The sequence below is a fragment of the Eptesicus fuscus genome, chromosome 1 (genome assembly GCF_027574615.1).
Source record: "Eptesicus fuscus isolate TK198812 chromosome 1, DD_ASM_mEF_20220401, whole genome shotgun sequence".
NCBI lineage: Eukaryota > Metazoa > Chordata > Mammalia > Chiroptera > Vespertilionidae > Eptesicus > Eptesicus fuscus.
The window spans coordinates 66,351,707-66,361,927 of record NC_072473.1 but is presented as its reverse complement, the minus strand read 5'-3'; the positions used below and the strand labels follow the sequence as shown (position 1 = coordinate 66,361,927).

At 46.4% G+C, this 10,221-nt stretch overlaps 1 pseudogene; it reads left to right on the top strand.

The window, feature by feature from the left end:
• The first annotated feature begins 9,288 nt into the window (after nucleotides 1–9,288).
• Nucleotides 9,289–10,021, top strand: LOC129149798 (60S ribosomal protein L23a-like; annotated as a pseudogene).
• The last annotated feature ends 200 nt before the right edge of the window (nucleotides 10,022–10,221 follow it).

The following is a 10,221-nucleotide window of genomic DNA, read 5'->3' as shown; positions in this document are numbered from 1 at the left end:
ATTCACTCACTAAAAATTCTTCTTTGACTCTAATGTTGCAGAAGATCAAAGAAATACCAAGCACGCTTCCTAGAGAAAGGGAGGGAACCCGTTTATTAACACTAGTGGACTCCAGGAATAATTTCCAAATCAGAGACTCTACTCCCAGGAATTCCCGAATCTGCCGCCCGGTGCTAGGGACTGGGATGGCACATACTGCCTGCTTCCTTTCAGTCCCTAGCCTTCGTTTCCCTTGGGTGATCCGGAAGCCTGGATACTTGACTTCTTTCTGACAAATCTGTGCTTTTTTCTTAGACACCTGATAACCTGTTTCAGTTAACAGTCTCAGACGGGCTCTTGTTCCCTCCCAGCACTGAGCTCGTGTGGAGCTGGCCAGTAGGAGGTCATCTACATACTGGAGTAGAACACACCCCAAGTCCTGTCCTGGGAACTTAGATCAGATGCTATTGCTCCACTAAAAAGAGTATGGGAGTTCTTGAACCCTTGTGGCAGTCTGGTCCAGATGAATTCCTCCTTGGCCCCTGTAGTTGGGTTTTCCCATTCAAAAGCGAAGAAAGGCTGACTGGAAGGCACTAATCGAAGACAGAAAAAGGCATCTTTCAGATCTAGGCATGTAAACCATTCCGTCTCTGATGGGATGAGTCCCAGAAGAGTGTAGGGGTTCGGTAGTCCTGAATGCAGGGTTATAACAGCCTCATTAACAGCCCCTAGATCCTGCACCAGGTGGTAGTCGGTAGTCGTTAGTCCCAGGCTTTTTGACAGGCAAGAGAGGCGTGTTCCATGGAGACCTGCATTGTTTAACAAGTCCCTACTGAAGCAGCCGGTCTGAGTGGACCAGGATTCCTAGGCATGCTTCCCTTGGAGTTGGATATTGGCGGATTTTGACAGGCTGTGCCCCAGGCTTTAACTCAATCAGCACCGCGGTGTGGTCCTTAGCCAGGCCTGGAGGATTCCCTTCTGCCCAGACCAGCGGGAATTCCTTCTCTAATTCAGGTTCTAATGGTGAGGCCTTTGTATGGGGGGTATAAAGTCTCCATTCTTCCTCCCTCGGCACAAAGAGGATCATTGGGGAGGTCTCCTCACCTAGGCAAAGCTGTGCTGAGCCATCTGGAGCAAAAGTGATTTCTGCCCCTATTTTGGCTAAAAGGTCTCTACCCGTTAGAGGCACTGGGCAGTCTGGCAAGTACAGGAATTCATGAATTACTTGATGACCGCCAAGTTGGCATCGGTGAGAGTGGCAGAATGGTCTACGAGTCTGATCCCCAGTAGCTCCAATAATGGTGACCTCGTTTCCTGAGAGAGGTGCTACTTTCTGAGTGACTACTGAGTGCTCAGCTCCCATATCAACCATAAAGTCCACAGTCTGGCCCCAATTTTCATTCTGACCATTGGCTCGTGGGGGCCTAGCTGAAGTGAGCCCAGTCTGTCCTAGTTGGAATCAGCCATTGCTAGCCCAATGAGATCTGCTTCAGGTGGCTCTGGTTGATAGCAACTGGGCAGAAAGGGGGAGCCTAGTCTTTTTACTTTGCTGTTTGGGACATTCATTCTTCCAGTGTCCTGTTTCCTTACAATAGGCACACTGGTCTCTTCTCAGGCTTGCTCTTCCTTTTCTTCCCAGTCTGTATCCTTGCTGATCTGTCTGGGAGCCTGAGCCTCTAAAAGCCGCTGCTATTATATTGGACCTTCTTTGTATTCTCTTCTTCCTCCTTCCTTGCTGCACTGTCTCGATTGATGAAAACCTTGTTGGCTATCTCTAGCAGTTCGGTAGCATTCTTTCCTGCAAACCCTTCCAGTTTCTGTAATTTTCTCCTGATGTCAGGCTGGGCTTGGCCTACAAAAATGGCATTTACCATGATTTGGTTTTCTGGGGCCTCAGGTCTAGATCCGATATGCCTCACATAGTCTCTCATAGAAAGCTGCTAGACTTTCATCAGGCTTCTGGAAAACCTCAGAGATTTTAGTCATGTTGGTGGGCTTCTTGGCTCCTGCCCTGCCCCCCTGGAGGAAGGCCAGCAGATATCTTTCTAGCCGGGTCCTTCCATCTTTTGAGTTCAGGTTCCAATCAGGTTCCTCATCTGGGAAGGCCTTCCTGGCTCATCTGTCTGTATCTAATATTCCTGCCGGGGCCTGGGTCTGGAGCCACTTCCGAGCCTCTGTTACTACTCTCATGCACTCCTCAGTGTTAAAGAACGTGAAAAGGAGCTGCTTACAGTCCACCCAGGTGGGCTTTTGTGTCTTGGAGATCGTTTCTAGGAGGTCTATGATGGCCTAAGGTTTTTCAGAATAAGCTGGGGTGTGATATTTCCAATTCAAGATGTCACTGGTGGTAAAGAGCTGATAATAATAGACTGGCCCTCCGTCCTGCAAGGCCCCATCTTCACCAACTACTTTGGCACCCTGAATCTCCCTTAGAGGCATCTGACGTGCTGGTTGTGGCCTGGGCCCTTGATCGACTGAACGCAAGCGCCGCCCAACTGGCTCTGGAGAGCCCGGTTGAGGAGAGACGGAAGGGGGCGGTGTTTCTGGACCTTTCAGACCAGCTGGGGAAGCACTTGGTGCTGCCTGTGGCACACATGGAGTTGGTAAAACTAGCGGGACTTCCTCAGGGGATCCTGGCAGAACAAGGAGTTGGGTTCCCTTCTGAAAGACCTGTTTCTTTTCTCCTACTACTAAAACCTTACAGAACTGGACCCAAGGCGGCAAGGTTTGAGCAATTCCTAACTAGCTGTCTATGTAAGGTAACTGATCTGGGTTTCCAGGGTCTATCATGACTACATTTCAGACCACCCTGACCATCTAAAGACATCTAAAGAGCCTTCTGGGTGGCTGGCCTTTGGGGTTGGCTGGCCATTGTAATTCACAGAATTTCCTCAGTGTTTTGGGGTTCATTTTAATACCATAGTCCTCAATAAAACCCTTTTCAAAGTTTTCCAACATGCAATTGAGAGCAGTGGGTTTACTTTGTCCCAACCCCATGATGATCGGTGGCAAGAGATAGACAAGGGTGTAGGGAAATTTACTAAAAGCTTGGAGGGTCTCTTTAAAGAAAAGACCCTTAATCAGCACAGGCAGGGCCAGGGTGGGTAAAATCTCTCTGCCCTGTGGAGCTGTGAGCCCCACCCCTGAAAGTCCCAGCCAGCCAAAAGAGACAAGAAAAGCTGCAAATACCTTTAAATCTACCCCAGAATTCCAAAATTTCAACCTAACACAGCAAAATCACAGAGAAAACCAAAGCCCCTAGTACACAAACATAGACAGAAATTTTTATCAACTATACCTCGTGATAGAGAGCAAACATCTCTGAGAAAACTAACTCAACAGCGCTGCTTGAGACTTTTGCGGACCATCATGGGTTCAGCCTTCAGTAAATCAAACGTTTTAACCAGATGAGCAAACAAAAAATCAAAGTAGCTTTCACTTCCACACAGACCAGTTAATTTGCAGATAATTATGCCAAGACAGACAAACATCCGTACTCACATTCTCTCAGTAGACTAGCCCAGACTGGAGCTGAGCAGATTATGCCCAACTCCCCAGATGGGTATGGGGGTACTCCCGGCACCCACGCCCCAGAACAGAATTCTCAACCGAAGTCTCTGTGAGAACCTACCGGAGGAGTTAAGACTGCGTCCAGCCCCCCTTCTCGGTAGCAAATTGGCTAGTCCCACACACAAACAAACAGAAGAGTGAACCCATAATTCCTTAATAAAATCTGAATTCACTCACCTCCGGAATCCCAATTCCTGATTTACCTGACGAAGTCCTATGACTTCCGAGGAGGTGATCAAGTTCCCCCTGCCACTCACTTGGAGTGGGCCTGACTGACTGGGGCCCCTACCTTTCAGATTCTGTTGACAGGTCCAGATGTGTCCGTCCACTTTCTCCAGATGCCGGCCGGGTCCTGGGCTGAGGTCCGGGAGCACCTGGAGCACCTGGAGTCCCCGCCCCCTGCCCTCCCATTCAATTCTGCTAAAATCAGCAGCTCACGCCTTCTGGAGGCCTGTCCCTTGCCCCCGGGCCCCAAACCCTGTCCACTCACTGGAGGCAAGAACAAACGCGGTTAGCTTCCCGGTTCAGGGAATCAAATGTTGCAGAAGACCAAATACCAAGCACGCTTCCTAGAGAAAGGGAGGGACCCCGTTTATTAACACTAGTGGACTCGGGGAACAATTTCCAAATCAGAGTGAAGAAACACGCAATAGGGCTTCAGTTTTTATCACCTTCTGGGGTCTTTGTCTTGCAGATATGGTTCCGCCCCCTTTTGTGGGCTTACAGGAAGGCCCCCAGGTGTTGGGGGTCCCCAGGCCATATCCGATGACCTGTCCTGGGGCCAGCGATAACGACCCTCCCCCCCTCAGGGCAGTGCATTGTTCACAGTTTTTATGGCCTGACATGCCTTGCAAGACCAATTTCCTCCTCACTAATAATGGAGATAAACAGGCCCCTGAGCCAAGACTGAGCTCAGTTGCCTGAAGAAATCTAGACTGAGAAAACTGGAAGACGTTTTGCTTTTCATTCTCTACCAGTCATGCCAGAGGGGTGACCATTACACAAAGCAGCCCTGCCCTCTGGGGAGAAGGGAGAGGAGGCTAACTAATTCCCACTAAATCTGTTTAGTTCCAAGTCTATGAGACTCCTTCCCATGATACCACTTCTCACACTGACTTATTTAACCAATTTGAAGAGGATTAAGGGCTTGGTTGACACTTACAAAGGAGTTTCATGTGGTCCAATGGAAAACAAGTCCTGGCAGCTTTGAGCAATACTACAATGAGTTAGAATGTCAGATAAAGGAAGCTGGAGGTTGTATCCTATTATGAATTCAAGTCGATATCAGAAAGGCCTTAAAGGTTCTATTTTAATTTGCAAATTGAGATTTACCAGAAGCCAGGAAAGACAAACAGTCTTCATCAATGCAGCATTTTTGCAAGTTTAATCCACAAGTTCACAGTTTCTCTGACCCTTGTGGTCCTCGAGATTGCTTTGCTTCTCCCAGAACACCATGTAATAAAAGGAAGCTGATCAATGAAGAGAGACCTCCGCTGCATGTGAAAAGATAGCTATGGGGAATTATAAAACCGTTTTTATTTCATGGCTGAGAATATCTAATATTTTTCCAATATTTTAAAGTCAGGATTTTTACCCTGCTTAAAACAAAACATGAAGGGAAAAAAATCCTCTTGAAATTTGTTAGAAACACTGATTTGGGCTCTGCTCCTGCAGGGATTTAGGGGTTAATTCATTTATTTGAGAAGAGAGACAGTACAGAGTAAGATAACCCAGCTGTTATAATTTTGAAGTAAGCATAAATGTGATTTAGAAGTGTATTCACCTTGCTATGTGCCTGCTAGTGGAAGATAGTAGTGAAATCCTCAGCAGAGGCACAAATTGCAGTGATCTTAATGAACTGGAGCCTGACAACCATCAAGAAATAGCCACAACATCTGCAATACAGAGAGCAAGCAAGGGAGAAAAGAATGATAAACAGGGAAAATGTTAATATTCAATTTCTTCTTCGCAAGACATGCATCAAATATCCCTAGCTTCTTTCCCTAAAGATACAAATGAATATGGGCTATTTCCCCTTTCACCAAAACTGAATGTTGAAAAGAAGGAAGCTTCAATCTCATTGACTAATTCAGCTGTTCCTTTAAATTGAAATTTTAAACATATGGGCACACAAACCAATCTATATGCAGAACAATTCTTTGAACAGCATGCAAACGGTTTTGGGATTACATGCTAGGTATCACACAAGTGAGTTTTCACAGTACAAAAGAATGAATTCCTTATTGTGACACTTGAGATGACAATACTAAAGAATTTCAGCTCAACTTTAAATTGCTCCTTCCAACTGCTATAGTTTTTTTCGTAGGATATTAACACCCTTCTTCGCTTCTGGTTTCTGCCACTAAATAATTGCTCATGTCTACTAAAAAGTGGTCCATCAATCTTTTCATTCATTTAGTTATTTAAGAAACATGTATTGAGAAACTCTTCTGTGGCTAGTAAAATCTTAAACACCAGAAATAGAGAGATAAGTGTGGCATAAAGCCATTAAAAATTACATCCCTAATAGATATGAAAGACATATATGGAAACTAGTAATGCCAAAAGAGAAAGGGAAACATATCCCTAATTTGAGGTTTCTGTTTCAATATAATAAATCTCCCTTTTAGCACTGTATAACACAGTGACCTTGTGTTTTTATTTATTTATGTGTATCTCTGAGAAATTCCTCTTGTCAGTCATCTTGACAAAAAACAAACAAACAAAAAAACACAACAAAAAACAATTAATAAGCCAGAGCCTGCCATTGTATGTAGGGCACTGACCACCAGGATGGTGCAGGCCGCAAAGTGGAAGTGGTCTGATGGAATCTGTTAGCAACGGTGTGTGAGGATGAAAATAGTTCAACCCTAAGTTTCAAAAAGTATTGACATACAGGATGGAGCAAAAGTAGGTTTACAGTTGTGAGTATACAAATCCAATTTATTCTTATACTAGAGGCCCGGTGCACAAATTTGTGCACAGGGTCGGGAGGGGTGGCCAATTGGGGCCTGCCGGCTGTGGGGAGGGACCGCAGGAGGTTGGCCAGCAGGACCCAATCTAGTTGTGTAGATATGGTGAGATAGCGGCAAGCAAAGACCACAGACAGAATGCCCCAAAATGGCCTGAACATCAGCCATGCACTGAAGTGGAAATACAGCTCTATTTTGCTGCCACGCTTTGGCTGCCTCACTCTCCCCGGGGCAGAGTTGCTGACAGACAGACAGATCATCTATCCTACCTCAGCCGCACATTTTCTCAGGGCTCCACCCCCTAGCATGATAGGTAGCTGACTTCAGCCAATGGTGGCACACCACCATAGGAGCACTAGCTAATCAGCGGTTGGGAGCCCAGAAAGTCATGGGCCGAGCTACAGTAGAAGTGGCTGATGGGGGCAGAAGGGCGAGCGGCACGCACAGTACAGTGGCAGAGGTAAGATGGTAGTAGTGCTTACTTTACATCTTTGTAGTTAGGCTGCTGCCTTGCCCCTTCTTCCCCCTCCTAGCTGCTACTCTGTATCTATCAGCATCGTGGTCACTCTCCTCCTATGGGCTTCCCAGAGCCTTAGCTGCGGGAAAGGGCCTGGCTGGGGGGAGGGACCGCCAGAGGTTGGCCAAAGTGGGAGGTTGGCTGTGGGAGCTCACTGACCACCATGGAATAGCTCCTGCATTGAACATCTGACCCCTGGTAGTCAGTGCACATCATAGTGACTGGTTGACCAGTCATTCCAGGTCATTCTGGTCATTCAGTCATAACGGTCGCTTAGGCTTTTATATATATAACTAGTGGCCCAGTGCATGAAATTCGTGCAAGGAAGGGGGGGTTCCCTCAGCCCAGCCTACACCCTCTCCAATCGGGGACCCCTGTGGGATCAGGCCTAAACCAGCAGTCGGACATCCCTCTCACAATCTGGGACTGCTGGCTCCTAACCGCTCACCTGCCTGCCTGCCTGATCACCCCTAACTGCCTCTGCCTGCCTGCCTGATCACCCCCAAATGCTCTCTCCTGCCAGGCTGATCTCGCCCCCAACTGCCCCCCCCTGCTGACCTAGTTGCCCCCAACTGCCCTCCCCTGCTGGCCTGATCTTGCCCCCAACTGCCCTCCCTGGTAGGCCTGGTTGCCCCAACTGCCCTCCCCAGCAGGCCTGGTTGCCCACAACTGCCCTCCCCTGCTGGCCTGATCTCACCCCCAACTGCCCTCCCCTGCAGGCCTGATCTCGCCCCCAACTGCCCTCCTCTGCCAGCCAATTTGGTTCTGATTGGTCGGTTTCTATGCCAGTCAGTGTCAAAAGCTCTGCCTCCTAGGCAGCCTTTGGGTCCTCACAGTTGACCCAGATTTGGTTGATTGGTCAGTTTCTATGCCAGTCAGTGTCTCTGGGCCTATCAATGGGGCCTGATCAGAAAGGTGGAGCTGATTAGCAGCCCCGGTGGAGGCCTGGAGAGAAATGGAGGCACGGCTGCTGGCCAGACTGGGAGAGAAAGAGAGAGGCAAGTGCTGATCAAAAGCTGCCACAGAGGCAACGGATCAGACCCTGCTTCTCTCTTCAGGCCTCTCTCTGGCCCTTATTCACAGCCCCCTCAGCAGTCAATGCTGGGGCACCGCACCTTCAGTGGAAGCCGGGGCAACCCAGTGCTGACTGCAGTACTGACTTTGGGTTGGTCAAGCCTCAGTCATTATTGGTTGTTATGACCCAGGGTTTTTATATATTAGGATTATTAGTGTATTATTTTTTATATGAACAACTGCAAACCTACTTTTGCCCAACCCTGTATTACACAGTGAGGGTTTCAGCTCATTCACCTATGTTTTTGCTGATGAGTATAGCCAGTGAGGGGAAGAGAAGATGGGAAAGGAGAAAAACTCTTTAAATATTAAGGTATTTCATGGTCTAATAAATGGGATGATATATAATCAGTATGCATTGGTTAGTCATCTGTTCTGATTGCTCACTCTTTTAATATCATCCTGGGTCTAGGTACCAAATTTATTATACAAAATACACAGGGAATTGAAAGAGAATATGATATATACATCAGTGGAATGTTAATCAGTCTTTAAAAACAAGGAAATCCTACCATATGTAACAACATGGATGAACACAGAGGACCTTATGCTAAGTAAAATAAGCCAAACCCAGATGTACAAATACTGCCTGATTCCAATTATATACCTGTTATAATAGTCAAATTCATAGAAACAGAGTAGAATGGTCATTAGGAGGGGCTGGTGGGAGTGGGGGAACTGCTGTTTAATGGGTATAAATTTCAGTTATACAAGATAACTAAGTTCTAGAGATCTGCTGTACAACAAGATAACAGTATTTTATTGTCCACTTAAAAGTTTGCTACAGGGTAGATCTCATGTTAAATGTTTTTGCTGCAATAATAAAATAATAAAAATAAAATTTAAAATTTGAAGAACTGCCCCCCCCCCTCAAAAATATAAGGGAATTTGAAATTCAAAAAGACTCAGTTAGGGAGGAGTTACCTCCTGAGATGAGTCTTTATACGATAAAGAGGAGTGAGGCCTGCAAAAGAGGCCTGGGAGGCTTTCTAGACAGAGAGGACACACTCAATAAGAAATATCATGATGAGTGTGGGTGGAGAGAAGTAGATGAAATCAGAAATTTATACTGGTCAAAAATTATAACTGGTCTTGAATGACACGTTAAGGAGCTTGGACTGTATATTAAGAACCACGAGGTGCCATAAGACTTAAAGCAAGTGCCTTTCTGAGAAGATGGCACTGAAAGCAAAGAAGGAAGCCCCCAGCCCTCCCAAAGTCAAAGCCAAAGCAAAGGCTTGAAGGAAAGAAAGCAGTGTTGAAAGGCGTCCACAGTGAGAAGATCCGCACAGTGAGAAGATCCGCACAGTGAGAAGATCCGCACGTCACCCACCTTCCAACAGCCCAAGACACTGACAAAGGCAGCCCAGATATCCTCAGAAGAGCACCCCCAAGCAATACAAGCTTGGCCACTATGCCATCATCAAGTTCCCCCTGACTATTGAGTCAGCCATGAAGAAGAGAGAAGACAAGACCTTGTGTTGAATGTCAAGGCCAACAAGGACCAGAACAAACAGGTTGTGAAGAAGCTCTGACATTGACGTGGCCAAGGTCAAACCCGATCAGGCCTGGTGGAGAGAAGAAAGCATACATTCCCTTGGCTCCCGACTATGATGCTTTGGATGTTGCCAACAAAATTGGGATCATCTACACTGAGTCCAGCTGGCCAATTCTAAATACAAAAAAAAATTTCACTGTAAAAAAAAAAGAAAAAAGACTTAAGCAAGGCAAGTTAGGGAGAGGGACTTGATCATGTGATCTAATTTGCATTTGAAATGGTTACTCTTGTTGCAGGATGGAGAATGAATTGAATTGGGCAAAGGCAGGGAGTGAAGATAGTTTTGAATACCTGAGATCTGGAATTTTGCATGACTGGAACAGCAAAAGGGACAGGTTACATGAGTTTTGAGAGGCAAATAAACTGGAGGAAAATGAAGTTGTCTGGGTAGTAAATGTCTCCTTATAGGAAAGAGCAATTGGAATGGGATTGGGGAAGGAGTGAGGTGCAAACTTTGGAGGTTATAACCAGATAATGAGTTCTTGGTGTTCAAGATTTCTTGGGTGGTGTGGTTCAAATTATGTGTGACATTGTGATTAATGATAAATATA